The sequence below is a fragment of the Mesoplodon densirostris genome, chromosome 5 (assembly GCF_025265405.1).
Source record: "Mesoplodon densirostris isolate mMesDen1 chromosome 5, mMesDen1 primary haplotype, whole genome shotgun sequence".
Lineage (NCBI taxonomy): Eukaryota > Metazoa > Chordata > Mammalia > Artiodactyla > Ziphiidae > Mesoplodon > Mesoplodon densirostris.
Window position 1 is genome coordinate 25,109,762 of NC_082665.1, and position 21,881 is coordinate 25,131,642.

Sequence of the window (21,881 nt, forward strand, 5' to 3'; positions counted from 1 at the left end):
CTATGTAGTAAAAGTGAAAGAAATATATGCAAACAATGAATACCAAATTCTGTCTAGTGATTAAATATGTGAGAGAAAGAATAAAAATGAATCCAGAGAGGAACAAAAGGGGCTTCAATCATTTAGGTAATGTTTTATTTCTTTTGCTTTATATGGGCACATCGGGTATGGCAATATTTTTTGAAACCTATTTTTATTCACGGTTATTTAAAAGAAAAACCACAGGAGTAAAACTACCAATAGAAAAAAAAAAACAGCATATAATATATAATTCCATCTGTTGAGTAGTAGGACTTTTATATTTTTTTCATGTTTTCATTCTTATTGTTATCTCTTTCAATTCAATAATCATGCATTCATTTTATAATTAGAAGAAAAAATGTCACTCAAAACAGTTTAAATGTGTCACTGTTCATGTACAGTGGTGAAGAGTGGGAATTTTAGTCTCTAGTGGGGCTGGATTGTCATTTGGTCCAAACTAGAGATTTCTCTTTTTATCAAACCAACAATTGCTGAATTTCAAATCATGTTTTTTGTTTTTTGGGTTTTATTTTTTTCATTTTCTGAGGCCAGTTGATGGGCTTTTCTAGCCATTTTTCCTAAATTATAAATCTGGTAAATATCCCTTTGGACCATGACAGAGGTTTGGCTGTTGCTGGTCCCTTTAACAGCAGCCTTCCTTGCAAAAATATCAGTGAGGTGATTTCCCTTAGCTTCTAGAGAGTCAAGTTTAGAATGTCAGAGATTCTTTTTTGTTTATTTACAAAGTTTTTTTTTTAATTTATTTATTAAATTCATTTTATTTTTGGCTGCTTTGGGTTTCTGCCACCGTGCATGGGCCCTCTGTAGTTATGGCAAGCGGGGGGCCACTCTTCGCCGTGGTGCACACGCAGGCTTCTCATTGCAATGTCTTCTCTTGTTGCAGAGCACAGACTCTAGGCACGCGGGCTTCAGTAGTCGTGGCTCATGCGGGCTCAGTAGTTGTGACTCACGGGCTCCATAACACAAGATCAGCAGTTGTGGTACACAGGCTCAGTTGCTCTGTGGCATGTAGGATCCCCCCAGACCAGGGCTCAAACCCATGTCCCCTTCAGTAGCAGGGGGATTCCTAACCACTGTGCCACCAGGGAAGCCAGAATGCCACAGATTCTTAATAGAAGCTAAATCTATTATTGTGGATATTGCATCCAATAATTCCTGAACATAGGGTTACTTTTAATATTATTTTCACTGGAAATAAGGAAGCCGTGTTGCTTCCTCAATGTTCCAAAATCCTGAGCTACTCTGAAAGCATATCTACTATCAGTATTAACATTGGCAGTTTTGTCCTTGGCTCAAGTACAGACACATATAAGAGCATGGGTTCAGCTTGTTGGGCCAAAGTAGCCATAGGTAAAGATGCTGACTCAACAACATCAAAAGGAGCTGTGATAACATACCCAGCACAATATTTGCCATTGTCATCTTTTAAATAGGAAACACCAGTGAACCATGAGCAAAAGTAAGCATTACTCAAAGGAATTTCCTGTAGATCATGACAAGGAGTCAGGTGGTGGTCTGTCAGGGCTAAGCAACTGTGAGGGAATGTAAAAAAGTAAAAATGTAAAATGTAAAAATGTTATGTGGGGAGCATTTTAAAAAGTACTTTATAGATGAGGCAGCTGACAGAAATGTTGAGTGTGATGAGAATTCAGGAGAACTTCTACTGCATGAGGTACAAAAATGGTTAAAGGGACTTCCACAGTGATTTTCTTGGTGGCCTTAACCAAAATGGCAGCGTCTGTGATGGCCTTAATGCAAGAAGGTTATCCGCAAGACACAGGGTCCTGTTGCTGGCTATAATACCCTATGGGTATGGTGGTCCTTGTGTTATTGGGTGAATTGGGTTATTATTATTGGGTTATATTATTGGGTTATTATTGGGTTATTGGGTTCAAGGACATTTCCTTCCTTTTCAAATACAAAAATGGAAAGGAGAATCTGTTAATTGTAATGCCCAAGAGCAGATGGGTTCAGCAGCTTCTTCTTTTTAGGCCTTGAAGACTGTAATTTTGTCCTTCCCATAAAATTGGGTTTGGGTTTTTAATTGTTGAATAGAACATAGAGGTTTGACAATAAGGGAGAAATTTAGAATCCAACTTCAGCAGTAACCAACTAGCCCAAAATAGCCTCAGAATTAGTACTTACCTTAGGTTCTGAGAAACTCAGGACACCATGAAGTCTATCTGGATATAGGTGCAGTGCTTGTTCTGATACCAGATGCTCTAAGACCCAGACTCAGGCTTGGGAAAACTGCAGTTTTTCTTTGGCAACCTTATGTTCCTTTAGGCCAAAATCTTTAGCAAGTGGATATTCTCTTCCTGTGTGGAAGCTTGAGAAGGGGAACACAGAAGCAAACCATCCACATATTGCAACAAAATAGAACTTTACCATAGAGAATATTATATCATCCAGATCAGCCTTCAGGATTTGCAAGAATTAAGAAGGACTGTCAGTAAAACCCTGAGGCATTACTGTTCAGGTGAATTGTTTTTCTTCCCAAGTGAAGGGAAAAAGATATTAGTTAGCTTCATCACCTAGAATACTAAAGAATGCACTAAAGAATGCACTGCATGAGTCAGTAAATAATTCACTTCTGGTAGGAATGGATGTTAGTGACATACAAGTGTTATGAACAACCAAATGTCAAGAGATAACAATGTAGTTTACTGCTCAGAGGTCCTGAACAAACCTCCACTTTCAGCCCTGAAATGTTCTTACCGATAAAATGGGAGTGTTACAGGGGCTGCTAGTACAAGGGACAATGAGGCTTTGGGACTTGTAATCTTCTATTATGGGCTTTATGACTTGAAGAACTTCTTTACTTATAGGGTATTGATTAATTATTGGAAGAGGTTTTAAGACGTCTATTTGACGAGAGGTGCTCTGTGAATTTTGCTAACATCGGTTGGAGATTTTGCCTGTAAGAAAGGTGGTAGCTGATTTAATAGGGACAAATGATTGGTGTTTCCAGAATCAGCTCTAGTACTGTCAGAGACAGAACAAATATAAGATGTCAAAGGGTCATTTAATTCACCTGGTGGGTTACTTTGATAACTATTGTCAATTTCTAGAATTCTCATTTTTGGAAGAAAGAAATTTCATCATGGTACTTCTGTAAGAAATCTCAGCCTAATAAATGGATAAGGGAGGAGGAACTAAGCAGACAAGGGTGTATACCTCTCAGAGTCTAAACAAATGGGAATAGGTTCAGAGACAGGAACCTCTTGAGGTTTATTAGAGGTCCCACTATTTGAACTGTTTAAGTAATCTGAGGCAGGGTGTGTTTTATAGTAGTGGGATTCAGAACACTGAGAGTGTGGCTCCTCCAGTGTCAATTAGGACTGGAAGAGATTCAACCCCAACCTGGAGATATGTTCTTTCAAGCCGATTAAGAGGGAGGATTGGGAATAGCCCCTGTATTTCCTCAGAGCCCTGTCTGAGAAATGAGATGTTCAAAAGGCTGCATAAAGAGCTGAAGATGTTTAAAGTGCTTACTTTAAGCACTTGAAGAGAGTAACTACCTCCTTTCCAATGTCATGTATCTTTGCAATAATAGCAGAAGCTGGATGGGTTTTGGTTTTCTTTAGGAGCCTTCATTTTTTGGATTTGAAGATGAAGAATTTTGGCAGTCTTCCTTTAATGTGACCCATGTAGAGAGTAAAAGAGCTGGTTTGCCAGATTAACTAAATCTAGAGTGATCATAGTTTTCCATTCCATTCTGTTTTTTAAAAATTATTATTGTTATTTTTTACTAGAAGGGAAAAGTCCCAGTATAGCCCATTAATAAACAAAGATAAAAGAGACACAGGTAGAATCAACATCTGAAGGAAGACCAGAATTTTCTTTAAAAGTAACCTAAAGTTGATTATATTAACCATGAACAGGTTCATCAGATTTCTGTGTGCAATTCTGAGTTTTGTTTCAATCAACAGGCTTTGGAAAAGCCCTAGGAATTTCTGGTTGGAGTTGCCTAGTGATTGCCTAATCCAGATCATATAATAAGTTAGCTGGTCTTCTGGTTGTAAGTTCTAGGGACCATTCCGGATTTTCCCAATAAGAGGTTTTCATCCAGTTCTGGGCCTGGCTTTATGGACAAGCAAGTGAACTAGATATAGGTCAGAGAAACCAGGCTGATAAATTTGAATGACTATATTAAATTCCTCAACAAATCTGTGAGGAACTTTGGTTACTTTGGGAAAATCTGACTATGGCTTATAGTGAAGTATAGGAAGTTTAGGCTTTGGATCCTCAGAAGGCTTTATTTTAAAGGGACAGTTTCTGACAAGTTTAGAGGAGAAGGGAGTGGAGAGAATTTGGGGGAAAAATGGAATTTTAGTGAGATAATAATTACAGAGAATTGAGGGTATAGAGGAGGCCAAGGCAGCACAGAGGGAAGGAGGAAGATGGCGCTAGAGGGGAGTCTAAGGCAAACAAACCAAAGAAGAAAAGACTGAGGCTTCGAGATCCAGTTTATCTTTCTTAAACATTCGTGTGTCTCAATTAATCTTGAAATCTTATTTAGTGGATAGGCAATTTTAGGCTCCTGATAATGATGAGAAGTCTCAAAACATCAACTGAAAGAAGAATTTCACTTTGAGCTATAATAGTCCAATTCTTTTTTAAGGAAATTAAGTTTGGGATTTCAAAAGTTCTTGATAATGGCCATTGAGGTTATTGTCATTCTGAATTGCTTTTAGTCAGGTCAGTCTATTTAGTTTTACAAGTACACAAGAAGAGGGAATGTGGTTTTTAAGCAAAAAATCATCTAGGAGTCCCTATAGGGTGGGTTCCTCAAAATACTTAGATAACTGAGATCCCATTTTCATAGGTTTTTCTCTAGAGTAAAGAACAATTTTCAAACAGCTCAAACGGCTTGCTGCACAAATGGCTCAATTCAACATCTTGCAAGCCTGAAGACCAGTCAATTCTAAGGAAACAACTTGCTCGCAGGAGAGCCAGGTCAAAATATTTCCACACAGTTTCCAGAGAATAACCCCTCCCAGAGGAATGAGCTGAAGTCTAAAGGCATTTTCAGCCAGCTTTAGGTGAAGCAGTCTGACTCAAAATCAAACCAAAGTTCCAAAGGAGTACTTGTATACAGAACAAGGCCTTAGCCAGAAAGACAAAACCTTAAAATAAACCCAAAATAAAACCTGGAGAGTTTCAAATTCAAAGAGGAATGAACTTGAATACAGAAGAAAGATACATGTTCAAACCCCAGGGTTGGCAAGAAAGCAGTGAGTGACAATGGGCTTAATTTCAGGTACCACACCTGTTTTGTTCACCAGCCCTGTAACATTAGGGGGGTTTTCTCTGGTCCCTTTACTGGTCACCAAAATGTTGAGCAGAAATAAATAGACTGCAAGATATTTCTCCAGCAAAGGTGGGTTTATTCAGGATCAGTAGAGATTTGCAATTCAGGGTCTGCAACACGGGCAAGTCATGTGCAAGTCCCTTACATATCAAGGGAAGGCAAACACTTTTTTTTTTTTTTTTTTTTTTTGCGGTACGCGGATCTCTCACTGTTGTGGCCTCTCCCATTGCGGATCATAGGCTCCGGACGCGCAGGCCCAGCAGCCATGGCTCACGGGCCCAGCCTCTCCGTGCATTTAGGATCTTCCTGGACCGGGGCATGAACCCGTGTCCCCTGCATTGGCAGGCGGACTCCCAACTACTGTGCCACCAGGGAAGCCCAGGAAAACACTTTTATAGAGGGGTAAAGGAAGCTGGGAGGGCTATAGTAAACAGGATCCATCTCTTTTCACTTGCTGAGTTCTTGTCAGGAAAGAAGAAGAGTCTTTCTACTTCCTGTTGGGCTCTACTATCATCACAGGGCATGAGAGCTCCCCTTTCCAGTCTCTTGTTTCTATTTAATTAAGGTTTCTGTTTATTTATTTATTTTATTTTTTATTTTTTTTTCTTTTTGCGGTATGCGGGCCTCTCACTGTTGTGGCCTCTCCCGTTGCGGAGCACAGGCTCCGGATGCGCAGGCCCAACGGCCATGGCTCACGGGCCCAGCTGCTCCGCGGCATATGGGATCCTCCCAGACCGGGGCACGAACCCGTATCCCCTGCATCGGCAGGCGGACTCTCAACCACTGCGCCACCAGGGAGGCCCCTGTTTATTATTTTTTTATAGGAGAAACCAGTACCACCAACACCTTGATCTTGGACTTCTACCCTCCAGAACTGTGAGTAAATAAATTTCTGTTGTTTAAGCCACACAGTCTGTGTTGTTTTGTTATGACAGCTAGCCATGATTATGAAAAAAAAAAAAAAAGAGTGACAAAATATGTCAATGTATCACATAAAATAGCAGTAACAATAATAAAAAAAGCAAGAAACAGATTAAAAAGAGCTATACATTTAAATGTTATTTCTAAATAGTGGAATTAATAATTTTGATTTTGTATCAGTTTTTCTGTGTTTCTAAAAATCACTAAATAATGCCTTAAAGTTAAATAAGTTAAATGAAATATAAAAGGTTATAGTAGAAAAGTTAAATATAAAATGTTAAAAAAATTAACCAAATCATAGAAAATTAATTGTTTTTTCCTGAGTTAAAAGGCCATAGAAATGTTGTATAATTGTGTATTTTATAATATAACATATGCACATTCAAGATTGATAAAAGCTCTTTGCCATGGTATTAATCCTGACATAATGAACGTCCAGGGTGTTGCATAGTGCTGGTATCAGCACTGGAGGTTTCTCATTAACGTGTGTCAATGCACCACACAAACATCTCTTTGCCTGGGGAAAGTTTCTTGGGGAATGTTTGAAGCCTCAGTGGACATGCATTACACTTGTTATTCAATCAGAGTTCTGCATATTAGAGTGAGATTTAATACCTTCATTGTCTTTGCTAAGCTAAAATATAAAGGAAATTGTTCACTTTAGGGAAAAGATTAATTAATTTAAGCCACAAAATTCAATTTAGCAAGGCAAAGGTCATTTGTAAACCATGTTCTGACCATCTGATTGAAAAACTTGAGTTAGGGACCAACTAATCAAGACTAATCAAGAGAGAGGTTTTGTTTTTTTTTTCTTTAGAATAATAAATAGTTTGATGAGGTATGCCATATATTATTTTCTTTTCTCATTTTACTACAGGTTTTCAAAGATGCTTACTTACACTTTTATTTATTCACTACACTAATGAGTATGACACTATATTTCTCTTGAATATTTATACTTCATTCTAATTTTTAAAACCAAGCCAAAATCCATTTACAAATAAAGTAAAAGATGTTCCAAAATTGTTGCCATGTAAAAATGTCTTGTAAGCTCATATATAACAAGAATAATTTAATTTCCTTTCATTTTCTTTATCTCTCCCTCCTGCTAGTATCATAATATTCAAGGCATTTGTATGCCAACTTTTCCCCAGAACACCTGGTCAATCCTTTACTGCCAGATGGGCCTGATGATGTAGAACAAAGCAGGGAATAGTTGTAGTAAATATGTCTATGGGGGATATTGTTGGTAAAATTATTGGTTGAGTCTGCCTTGACTGAAAGTTGTAGCAATCCGTAGTCTCCATTTATCTGTCTACAACTAGCAAATTATTCAGAGTTGTCAGAAGGCAGGGTGATATAAAGAAAGAGCACTGATCTGTAAGTTGGTAGATTTCATGATCTGTGCTGTTTATTCTACCTCTTTGGGTCTCACTTTTCTACCTCTAAAATGAGTGAATTAAAAATAGAGAGAATTGAGTAAGATGTTTTTGTACTTTATTCAGTTTTATGGTTCAGAGTCACAATGCAAACACAACATTTTGGCATCAGAAAACTAATAGACTTTTAAAGGTACATATAAAGTTAAAAATATATACTTTACTACATCCTCTGGATTTTCAAAAAATTTTTTAAAGTACTCCTATTTTAACAAAGTTATGTTATTTTAATAAACTTTGGTGAATAGCTACTGATGGACTTAAAAAAAATTATTACTGTTGAACATTAACCATATTACTATGTGTCAGGCACCATGGCATGAGCTGTGACCCTATTAAGCACTACTAACTGGGGCTGATAAATGTAGTGTTAAGAAAATAGCAGAAGGGCACCTTTGCAATGAATGAGAGCAGCAGAAATGTAGATGGTTGGATATGGAAGTAGAAGTCTCCTGACACATGTAAGTTGAGCAGGTTCTCACTTGTCAAGAGGGAGAGGAGTAGCATGAGAATTTAATGGAAGTATGTTTCAAATGTCAACAGGTAGATGTATGCAGGAATTAAATTACAAGAACTTTTATCAAATAACCAAAAAGTTAATAACACAAAGGGTAAAGTTACAAAGCGACAAAAAATTAAGTGCACAGAGGCACAAGCAAATTTCAAGAGTAAAGTTAACACTATATAAATGGATATTAATGGATTTCCAATTTCAGCTCCAATATCTAAAGTGTTTAGAAGTCATCACTCCCCTCATGATAATGAGAAATGGTTGTACAAATTGAAAATCAATGATGTTTCTTGGATCTGTCAGAGAACTGATGTTATAAGACAAACTACTACCATGAAATCTGGAGAGACAAGCACATACAGAGAGTTAGTGCTAATATATACTTATCAGGAGAACTCACTGGAGCCAAAAACTGATGGAAATGCTTACATGTTAATGTTAAAAAATTGCTGGAAGCTGAGCGTGGACTAGTTTGAGAATTACAAAAATTGGGGGCTGCAGCCTTGGGAAGAGGGCGTATTTTATGCACTTTCTCTCTGGGCACCCACAGTAAAGTTCTGAGAAAGACCGAGGGTTTTATCATGGGGAAGGAAAGAGAAATAGTTCTGAAATACATCCAGTGACTTCTCCATAACAAAGTCCTACTCTACAGGGAAAACACTTAACCAGAGCCTATCCTCACTTCTAGGGTCCTCTAGATTTCCTGTCTCACCTAAGGGGAGAAGAAAAACTAAGAAACACTTGTGAAAGTCACAACACAGGGAAATAGACCCATTAAAAGAATAAGATGCAATCATAATATTATAGAATGCTTCCTCTGCCCTACAACTTATCCCCATATAAACAGGGATCCAGTGGATTACAGTTGAAATAGCCACAAGACACTACCTCTGAGAGAAGTTCTTAAGGAAGCTCTAAATTAACAGGGGAAATGAAAATAAGGCCACCAGAGGAATTTGAAATCTATGACACCTACAACTACACTAAAGATATCCCAGCTCCTGACCACACTAACATAAAACTACACATTAAGGCCTCCTTACCTCAGTTCCTGTTACCCAGTACATCCTGTTACCTCATATATCCTGTTACCCAATACATCATGTCCAGCTTTCAACAAAATATTATTAGACATACTAAAGGTAAGAAGAAAAACCAGCCTGAAAAGAAAAAGCAAGCTGCAAACCAAAACAGATATGACACACACTTTGAAATTATCAGGCAGGGAATTTAAAATCATTATAATTAATAAGTGAAGGGCTCTAATGACAAAGTAGACAACATGCAAGAACAGATGAGTAATGCAAATAGAGAAAGGAAAACTCTAAATAACAATCAAAAGCATGGTAAAAATGAAAATAAACTAACAGAAATAAAGAATTCCTTTGACAATTTTATCATTAGATGGGACATGGTCAAGGAAAGAATCAGTGAGCCTAGAGATAACTCAATAGAAACTTCCCATACTGAAATGAAAAGAGAAAAAAAAAGAGGGGAAATATCAGAATGGAACATCCAAGAACTGTTGGGGATTTCTAAAAGGTAAAACATGTGCATATTTGGAAAACAAGAAGGAGAAAAAATGGAGTAGAAGTATTTGAAATTTATAATGGCCAAGAATTTTCCAAAATTAATAACAGACACCAAACCACACATCTAGGAAGCTCAGAGAAAACCAATCAGGATAAATACCAGTAAATTTATACCTAGGAATATCATATTTAAACTGCAGTAAATGAAAGACAGAAAAAATCTTGAGAAAACCAGATGGGGAAAGTCTTACCAATAGGGTAACAAGGATAAGAATTAGAATAAGATTCTTAACAGAAACCATGTAGTCAAGAAGGGAGTAGAATGGAAACTAAAATCCTATATCAAATACAATAAGCCTTCAAAAGTGTAGGAGAAAAAAAGACTGTCACAAACAAAAACCAAGGGAATTCTCTAGGGAGCAGATCTGTCCTGCAAGAAATGTTAAAATAAGTTTTTCAAATGGAAGAAAAATGGTGTAGTCAGAAAATTGGATCTATGTAAACAAACAAAGGGAACTGGGGAAGGAATAAATAAATGTAACCTATAGTTTTAAATTTTTTCTAATTCTTAATTTATTAAAAGATAACTGTATGTTTAATGTACTAAAAGTAATGATATGTTTGATTATTACAACATATGGATAGGTGAAATAATTACAACAGTAACACAGGGGACAGCAAGGAAAAATTAGGCATACTTTATTATAAGCTACCTACACAACATGTGAAGCAGTATAGTGTTATTTCAAGATGGACTTAGGTGAGTTAAGAATGTGTATTGTAAGCTCCAGGGAAACCCATATTAGTTTTGAAGAAGTTTAATTGATATGTTAAGTATTGAAAGAAAATACCAGATTTTTAAATGAGTTATTTTTCTATTTATTGTTGAGTTGTAAGTGCCACAAAATTGACTTCTGTGCTTAGTTCTAAGTTACTTTTAATTTTGATATTATACTTAAGTTTATTTCCATTTCAAATTATTTTTTCTTTGTTATGTGACATAAGAGCCCATTGTTCTGAATATGGATATCAAGATGTCTAAACAGCAAGATGAAAAAGAAAAACACCAAACTATAATTAACCCATTGTATTATCTTTGTTCTCTTGTCAAAATCAATTGACCATAGTGTAGAGGTTTATTTCTAGATTCTAAACTATGCTCCATTGAGCTTTATGTGTATTTCTATGATTATGTAAATATGACAGTGTCTTGATTAGTGTGGTTTTATTGTAATATTTATAATAGAGAAGTATGTACCCTCCAACTTTGCTCTTTCTCAAGACTATTTTGTCTGTTCTGGGTCTCTTTTCATTTCCATATGAAATTTAGACTCAGCTTGTCAGTTTCTGCCTAAAGACAGCAAGGATTTTGACAAAAATCTCTTGAATCTGTAGATCAAATTAAGTAGTTTTGCCATCCTAACAATAGAAAGTCTTCCAAATCATTAATATAGGATTGTTCTCCTTTTATTTACATCTTCTGTAAGTTCCTTCAACAATGTTATAAAATTTTCAATGTACAATCCTGCAGTTCTTTCATAACTTTATTTCTAAATATTGTTTTATTATTATTATTATTATTTGCAGTACGTGGTCCTCTTACTGTTGTGGCCTCACCATTGCAGAACACAGGCTCCTGACGCGCAGGCTCAACGGTCATGGCTCATGGACCCAGCCACTCCGCGGCATGTGGGACCTTCCCAGACCGGGGCATGAACCCGTGTCCCCTGCATCGGCAGGCAAACTCTCAACCACTGTGTCACCAGGGAAGCCCCATTATACTTTTTGACTCATAAACAATCTATATGAACTATGTTAAATTGATGAATGAAACAAACAAACAAAAATTTAGTTAAGAATGCATTGTCATTGAATGGAAGAAACTGAACTAAAACACTTTTCTAATTTTAAAAACCAGTGTGGTTTAGATTTTTTTTAATTTAAATTTAAATCATATGAAGGCAGGAAAGAAATGTTACCATTATTTGAAATTTTAGGTAAAATTTGAATAAGAAATTAAAATTTATGAGGCTTATTTATTCCATTCCATATATCTAGAGGTAATAAAAGCATCAGAAAAATTAAGAAAATAATTTTTTTAAAAATCAAATATTTTCCAATGAAATCAAAATATTTTCAATAAAAGTTTTTAGTTTTATTTTTACTGATTCTTCTGCTGTGTACCTTAAATGTTAAAAACTGATACTGGTTATGAGCTCATGTGGAAAGCAGCTCAAATTAAATTTAATAAGCTAAATGACAAAGGGCTGTTTTTCCTAAACTGAAAAGCTGTTGTCATAAAAATGCAACATTTTTATTAGTGTCATCAAGATTATATCAACAAAGCTTTGAATAACAGACCTTGCATTAGAATGTATTGTTATTTTCTACTGTATCATCTGCACAAAATGGTGTTTTATATTGTTTTGAGTATTGGTGATTAAAAGCAAAAAAAATGTAATTTCAGTTAATTTAGCTATCAACATTGTTTAAGTTCCCTGGTTTGTTCAAAACAATGCTAGATTTTGTGAGAGGTACAAAAAACCCCTCAATTCCTACTTATTTTCAAAGAGTTTTAAAGAGTTTGAAAGATGTCATATAAACAGATGGCTGTAGGAAAAGGTAAAGCAAGGGAAGTTTAGATATTTAAGGTCTGAGTATCTTGAGAACTCAGAAAAGGAGGAAATGCCAGTCAGCTAGCAAATTTGTCTCACCCTGATGCTGTGCTGAAGAGAACAGGAGGCTTTAGTTCCTCATCAACCTTGTGACAGCAAAATTTAGCTACCTATAACCAAAGCACAATGTCCTGGGACCTCTTCTTTTATGAGTTATATAAAGTGCAACTCCAGCTCATGTTCAAAGTCAGGAGAGAGCAATAATATTAATATAGTTACCTTATATGTGGCTCCTGTTTTGCCTCAGATAATAGAACAATGGTATACTGTACTATTCCACCACTTACCCTTACAATTAGTATATTCCATTACCTGTAACTAGCTTTTGAAAATAACTTATTATCTTTGTAAAAAAGTGGGAAGAAGTAAAATGGAAAAATATTTGCCAAATAGAGAAAGCATGGACTGTTGAATTAATCAAACCTATTGAATCCCAATTCTAAAAATGTCAATCTGGTAACACTGAGTTATTTCAATCAACTTCAATTTTATCATGCCTTGAATGGAAATAATGCCTTTTGTGCTTATCATTGATGGCTGTTTGTATTAAACGAGAAAAGAATAAATTGTCTAAGTAGTATTTAACACTTAGTAAGTGCTTAACTCATTTTCTTCTTATTTTTAATTCTCAGCCAACATCATTTTTCACCTTTAGATTATTTTTACTATTTTTAGAACAGTGTATAAAAGCTCACAACATTATTGTACTGCAGTTTCTTTTCCCCTAGGTCAACATTACTGAGATTTCTGTCCTCATCTCCTTCCTGCCTAGAGAATTTTATTATTCAATTGTTTTGGTTAAAAGGTATATATGCACGTGTTATAAGTACATTTTATACTAACAAAACAAATAACAAAACTTTATTAGTAATTAACAACATTTAAAACACAGCTTTTAAATGAAGTTATATTTCATGACTAGAGTTTTCAATTAATAATTCTTAATTACTATTGACATATTCTTTAGCTATTCCTATCACTATTCTATATTCCTTTCACTCTTCTACTAGACTTTTTACTTGTTAGCAATTCATATTTTAATTATACTTTTAAGTATCTATCAAATCTATTTCTTTTACTAGAACCAATCATTTTAGTGAAAAACTTTGGCTAAATTAAAGATTCTTTCTGTTTTATTTATTCATATATAGCCATAATGTTGATATTATTAATTTAATACAATAGCATGACATCTTTATTTGAAATATTAGCAACTGTACTTATAATATGGCATGAAGTAATTAAAAATTTTAATGATCTTTATTATTGTTTTCAATATTTGAATTTACTTTAGCAATTACACTTAATAGGATTCATTTTATTTCTAGTTTTATTAATTGTTTTTTCTGTTTATTACTTAGTATCATTGATTTTAATTAAACACTTCCTTATTTGTAGCTTAAAGAAAACTAGGTAAAGTAGTAATGTTTAGAAAATGTACTTTTCTTACAAAAAGGCAGAATATTAAATTTCTAAATGTGTAATCATTTGATTTAGATAGGCTTTGAAATCAATATAATTTCATGTTTCAGTTATATTTCAAAACCTTTAGAAACTGTCTAGTAAGTTCGATGTTGACATATTAGAGTTTAGAATTTATTGCTTCAATTATTCCTTGTAAATAGCTATTTTTAAAATGACTTATTTTGTGATTGAAAAACAATATAGCATTGTTCTCTTATTGAAAAATTAAATTGTCACTTGTCACCATAGAAACAAAGTTGAAAACAAAGAATTACTAAAGAAATCCAAAGAGCTTTGCAAGGAACTTGACAGATTGATTTGTTAATTTAAAGGAACCAAACAAAATTGTGAATTTCTAAGAATTACAGTGTTTTTTAATCTAAATTTACTATATATGCTATTACTGTAAACCCATCAAATTTTTATTATTTTTTTAATATTCAAGGTTTTTTTCCTGTTCCTTTCTTAATTAAAAAACTTCAGTTAGATGATAATAATACAAATCTAGTACAAAAGCTTATTAGCTAACTGTTGCATAATGTTATCTCATTAAACAATCTTGTGATAAAACCATAATTATTTCGGTTTTATTCATGACAAACCTGAGGCTCAGAGAAGCTAAATAACATATCCAGGGTAATTCGGCTACAAAATAGACAAGAATTTGAAATTGAGTCTATCTGTTTTTTTGCTAATTGGGTCTCATTGGAAGAAGGCTCTGAGATGGATATTAATTAGCAAAGAAATTAGGATATAAGAAGTTTATCAGTTTATCAGATGAATGAATGAATAAAATGAGGTATATCCATACAGTGGAATATTCTTCAGCAATAAAAATGAATGAAGTACTGATACATGGTGCAGCATAGAAGAATCTTGAAATGTTATGCTGAAAGAAGACAATCATTAAAAACCCAAATATTGTATATTTCTATTTATATGGAATTTCAAGAATAAGCAAAGCTATAAAAGACAGAAAATGTATTAGTGTTTCTCAAGGACTGAAGGCACTGGGGGAAAATGTTGAATGACTACAGTTGGAAACAGAATTTCTTCTCTGAGTGATGAAAATGTTCTAAAATTGACTGGTGATGGTTGCAAAATTCTGTAAATATACTAAAATCAATGAGTTCTATATTTTAAATGGATTTTAAAAAAAGAAGTTTCTCAGAGAATGCTTCCTTATGGGTTAAGAAATAAGTAATATTCGGGGCTTCTCTGGTGGCACAGTGGTTGAGAGTCCGCCTGCCAATGCAGGGGACACGGGTTCATGCCCCGGTCCGGGAAGATCCCACAAGCCGTGGAGTGGCTGGGCCCGTGAGCCATGGCCGCTGAACCTGAGTGTCCGGAGCCTGTGCTTCACAATGGCAGAGGTCACAACAGTGAGAGACCCACGTACCACAACCACCACAACAACAACAACAACAAAAAAGAAGTAATATTAGTCCTAGGTATAACTTGGGATGTGATGCAACCTCAGAAAATGCCACACTGGAATGGCCCTTCAGAGTTGTTCCAAGATGAGGCAAGGAAGATAAAACTTTATACCACTACATCAAACAATTTTTGAATGCAGGCTGCCCTTGGTTAAGGGGCTTGGTCATTGCCAATATAGCTCTCTATGGCCAAGGAAATTTCCGAAAAGACTGCCAGCTAAAGCTTATCAGCCAGATATATGCCAGCAACTAGAGAAATAAATCCTTTAGTCTTGAAAGGATATATGTTTGTCCAGCACATCCCAAAATCCACTAGTCCATACCCCGAAATCATACATTCTGTGATGCCACCCTGTCAACTAGACTATCACTTTGATCACACATGGCTGCTGTAGTTGTTGAAACAACATGGTTTTCTTTCTGTAGAAGAGTTATCCTTTCTGTTCTGGTAATAAAGCTCAACCCATATCACTGAGTTAATGTGAAAAATAAAGGAGATGGTTTAAAGTTTGGCAACATAAAATCTTTGTTGTGAATTTCAAATCTATAGGACTTCCTACAGATGCATTTATTCATTTAAAAACATGTAAGTAATGCTTTTGATTTTCAAATTCTTTTGCTTTTGAAATTACAATTTTAATTTTATTACATATTAAATTTTATAGTGTGGCAGAGATGAACTAGTTCTTCTTCAACAAAATTTTATGCCTTCTGACATCACAGGCTATATTTTCCAGCTTCTCCTGCAGTTGGACTGGACAAGTCAAGGGAAGATGCACCTGTCTGATATATGCTACTTCTAGACATGACCCATGGAAAAAGTTACACACATTATTTTCCCATGTTCTTTCTCCTTGGAAGCACTGCATTGAGGATGGTGGAGCTACAAGATGAAAGGAGTTTGGATTATTAAACCACCACTTGTGGGAGAGTGGTTCTCAAGTCAAGATGAGCTAATTTGGACTTTTATGAATAGGAAATAAATTCATTTTTGGGAGACACTAAAATTTTATCTCAGTCTACTAGTGCTATTTTGATTAATACAGGTGAAATTTGCAATTTTATTTTATGCCTGCAGAGTGTTTTTAACTTTGTTTTCCTTCTTAAATATACTTAAATTTCTTCAATGTGACCATATTTAACTTGTACCTTATATTTACTACTGTTCTCTTAAGAAAAACAGCACTAAAAACTTATACTGATTTTACCTTTTAAAAATTATTTTGTTTTATTCATAGTTTTATTTATGATGATCAAATATTTTAAAAATTATATCCCTTTTGTTTACTTGTTAATTACATATATTATATTAATATGTTTATTAATCTAAGCAATTTTCAGTTTTGTAATGAATCACAATTGATGAATGCTTCTTTGAAAGTTAATGTACAAGTGGGATAATGGTCAATTCCATTGTGTTTTATTCTTTTTTTACTTTAAAATGATTTTTTTTTGTGATCAACTAACTTCCCTCAAAATATCACAAAATGCTAAGATCCTTACTTCAATACCCTGTATCCATTTAGGGTCTTTTGAGTACAATAAACAGGATTTCAGATCCTGCCCCTTCCCTCTTCCCTATCCCCCCACTCCAGGGAAGATATGGGCTGCTTCCAATACAACTCATAATAAATTGTGCAGGTTGTTTGGTAAGACTGAAGATACATTTGTAGTGAGGGGGGTAACATTTAAGATGGTCCTTGAAAATGAAAACACACTATACCAAGTAGATAAAGAAGTTGGGGCATATGTGTAGCAGGGAGAGTAGCATGGGATAAGGACACACCAGTCTGTGGTATCCATCTGTACAAAAACATAGAGTTGACATATTGTATGACATGTTCAGAGAACCAAGAGTAGTACAAGGTGGCTGGGGTAGAGAGGGTATGGTAGTGTGTGATGGACGAGACAATTTGTGAATGATGTTCTCTTTCAAGCTTTAGAACTTGGATGTTAGATATCAATTTAAATAGTTGTTTCAATATTTTCCCTATCTCTCTTTTTCCTTTCTAAGAGAATTGACACCATCATATGTGTATTATTGGATATGGTAGATGAATTGGGGCTACTGTGAAAAAAATTCCATTAATTCAGATAAGAGATGAGGAAGATCTGAATGAGGAGAGAGATAAGCCAATATACTTTGAAATTTAAGCTTCAAAATGTTTCACATGATGACCTTTCCTTTTGCTCATTTTTCTTTTTTTTTTTGTACTGCTTTTTCACAGTTGTCACTTAAGGAATATTTATATATTTCTTAAAGAAACATATTGGAGGCACTGTCCATGTCTATTCAGTCCCCCTTTTGTTTAGGGTGACCATATAATTTGTTGTGCTTTCACTATTTTCGGGAATATTGGGGAAGCTATTTATAATTGAACTGGGACAATAGTTTAATTATAAATAAAATCAAAAACACTGCAGGGAAAATAGGATAATATAAGAAGAGGATGAAAAATTTAAAAATGAATACATATAAGAATAGGTTGAAAGAAAGCAAACATGATACATATTAAAATGCAAAGTTCAATGACTTCTAAAATTCTATTGCCAAAGAATTTCCCCTCTGAGTTTTATGAATTTTTAAACTGAAAACAAGTACAATGAAATCCATTGTAATTTTTCTCTTCTGTTCTTACATCTTCATTCTCTCCTTTCTGTCTTCCAAATTTACTCTTTCCGTGTCTTTTTCTTTTTTTGTCTTTCCTGATTTGTTACAATGCTTAAGGGTAGTATACGTGCTCAATTTTAAGTGCTATTTTCATTTCTTATTCCTCTTACAGTTAACTCTTCTACTGAGAAATAAATTCTAATGTCCGTCTTGATTCTTAACAGTGCTTCATCAGTGTATGTGTGACTTGTAGTGAGTTGTCTCAGTTATTTTTGGAAAGATCACAAATTATACATAAAGAAGATGTTCATATGTATGCTAATTTATACATAGCATTAATTATATGAGCCAATATAAATGTTAAAGTTTGGAGGTTTACACTGCTACATTTTCTCAATTTGAAAATATTCTGAAGTTACCACAACTTTGAATCTTACCTTTTTTTTTTTATTTTCACTTTGAGTTAATCTCAGAGTACTAAAAAAAACCTCACCAATTCAAAGTCATAACATATAGAATATGCAAAAATATGGCATAGAAACTTTTCTTAAGTCAATACTAACATGGCCAGAATATTTAACTAACATGTTAAATTATTGGTGTTCTAGAAGGTTTATATTTAAGCACAAAATGGATGGCCACGCATTTGGTACTAGATTAAGATATGAAATGGGTGATTTATTCCAATCACTGGAAATATTTGAATATTAAAGACCTTATTTAGAAACAGCATACATCCATTATTTGTATAAGTGAGTAGGATGAAGTACAAGATCACATCTCTTTGATAACTTAAATAGAACAATAACATTCAGGTTTGACTTTCTGAGGTGAATTCTGCTAGCTCAGTACAAACTGACACATGGTGAGGATAGCCAAAATATAAACAAATACAATATGAAGTATAAGGAGGAGAGGTGTCAGAAAGAACCACTTAACAGAAAATTCTAGTGGTGTTAGTTACTTTAGAATACACTGACACTTCCCTTACACAACTATTCTTTTTAATTATAATAAGTAATCATAAAGATTTTTATTTTCAAATAGGCAAATGGCCACTGGGCTTATAACCTGTGTAATCACATTTATTTATTTATTTATTTATTTCCAAAAGTATAAATCTAATCTTTATGAAATTTCTATTGGAGATAAATATAATAAATTCTAGAATTATAGAAGAATGAAATATGTCAACATGGCAATTATTCATAATATATAATACCCCAATTTATATAATAAAATGAATTTGGAATTTCATATTTAATATTAATACAGCTATTTCAGTTTACATACAAATAATGAACTATTTATATTTAACATGAACTTTTGTGTGCTATTTTCCTCCTTACAGCAAATATATATATAGCTCATATTTCATCTTTACTTAAATTGTTACCACTTCACTTTTGGTTTTATGGAATTTTTTGAGGATAAATCATTTTAGACTTCATGGCAACATGAATTCATTGGGTCTTATGATATTTTTATATTCAGGCTTCAAGAGAGCCTATAAAAATCCAACACTTGACTAGGAAGACCATATGCAAATCCTAGCAAGATGTCCAGGTATGGTGGTGAAATAACCTTTCTTTGAATTTTATTTTGATACCTGTTACGTTTACTTCACAACGTTGTACCTACTTAAGAACATTCCAACTGTAATCTGCACGATTGATTGATGGTCCTCAGCACTGGGATAAAGAAGCCAATATACTAGGGATATATATCTATATATCTGTATATATCTTTATTTAACTATTTTTATATTTAAGCACAAAATGAAAGGATGGCGATTTGTGCTTAAATATAAAACCATATATATATATATATATATATATATATGATCTTTAATAGTATGTCATTTTTCAGTAGTATTCTGGAATTTTATAAAAGTCTTATGAAAATGGGGTGGTAGGATTGCTAATAAATTGTATAAAAGGTCAAAGAAAAAATAAATTAAAGGGGGAATATGTATTGTAGCATACAGACTGGTGGCAACATAATGTGGGATTCCATGATCAGCATTAGTGTCCAAGTTCCTGTTACAAGAGGCAAGATGACAGAAGTTATTTATATGATTATATGATATTTTTACATTTTAAAAATCTTGAAAAAATATCCCATAATTGCACTTCATCCTGAAAGAAAAATAAACTATGTTATTACTTGGTTAAGAGTAACTGAAATTCAAAAAAGACACACGCATCCCAATATTCATAGCAGCTTATCTACAATTGCCAAGATATGGAAGCAACCTAAGTGTTCATCAACCGATGAATGGATAAAGAAGATGTGGCATATACATACAATGGAATACTGCTCAGCCATAAAAAGGAAAGAAACTTTGCCAACATGAATGGACTTGGAGGGCATTAGGCTAAGTGAAATAAGTCAGACAGAGAAAGACAAATACTCTATGAGATCACTTATGTGTGGAATCTAAAAGATACAGCAAACTAGTGAATATAACAAAAAAAGAAGCAGACTCACAAATATAGGGAACAAGCTAGTGGTTACCAGTGCAAAGGTGGGGAGGGGGAATGCAGGGGTGGAAGAGTGGGAGGCACAAACTATTGGGTGTAAGATAGGCTCAAGGATGTATTTACAACATGGAGAATATTTTGCAATGACTGTACATGGAAAGAAACTTTTAAAAATTGTATAAAAATTAAGCTTCACATCCCCTTTGAGGTTAATAAAAGAATAAACTGAAAATGTGATAAAGCTGTGTGAGATATGTTTAAAACAGGTAATATTAATTAGAATAAAAAGAAATTGTTTTTTTGAAATATGTGTAACTTCTAAAAATAAAACTTTAAATTTACCTGTAAAAAAAATAATAATAAATAAAATAGGAATATAATAAATGCTTAGGAAAATTTGGGAGAATACTAACAATCCATAATGTGTATCAGAAGTGTAGTACATACAATCTTAGATGTTAAAGGGCTACAAAATTGTATTTGTTTTCACTGCCTCCATCTCCTAAACAATGTATGCAACCAGTAGGCCATTTACTTTTCAAAAAATTTCGGATATCAAAATACAATCTTAGAGATTAATTAAAAATATTTTATTCTTTTCTGCATAGCTTGAGTATTATGGCTGAAGTTCATTATTAAGGGACTTCTCTTGTATAACTGGTCAAAATATTAAGAATTAGAACTTTACTATCTTGAAGCTTATTTCAGAGGGAGTTTTAAAAGAGTTTCACAAATCATTTTCTTAGTTTCAACCAAACCTTGAAGGATTGGATTTAATTGAAAATGTTAAAGTTTCATTTCAGGCTTCAGAGATTCAAATTTTCTGAGAAAAGGGCAATTTAAAGACAATTATGTTCTTTGGAATATAGTATGAAATCATCCTTATTTTCAAATTAAGGATTTCCATATTAAGATCACCTCTAGATTAGTGGCTGGTAAATAATACATTGCTGACATGAATACCTGTGGGTACCTTTAAAGTAGCTATAAGTTAATTAGTTCCCTACCTCATGCTGGCTCTCTAATGAAGAATGAGGCTTTGCCTAAATTTAAAGGGACTCAAAGTTCTGACTCTTGAAATTGATCCAACTCTAGATGTATTTTTCTCTATGGCACAGTTGTGGTGATCTGTTAAGTCTTAGACTCATAGTCAGAAGGCTGACATTCCAGGCTGGTTCTGCTAATTTACAGGCTGTTTTATCTTGCACATCTTTTTAAACCATATGGGTCTCATTACCTCTAAATCTTACAAGGCAATATTTCTACTACCTGTTCTTTAATGGGCCCTGTACATTTTTAGTCCTCTTTATCTTCAGAGGGTAATCTTAAGGATAAATTGGAATTACCTACATCATAATAGTTGGTAAGTATATAGTGATATACAATAATGTTTAAAAATGGATTTTTTTCTGATTTATACAGAAACTATAAAATTTAGGGATGGTCAATGATT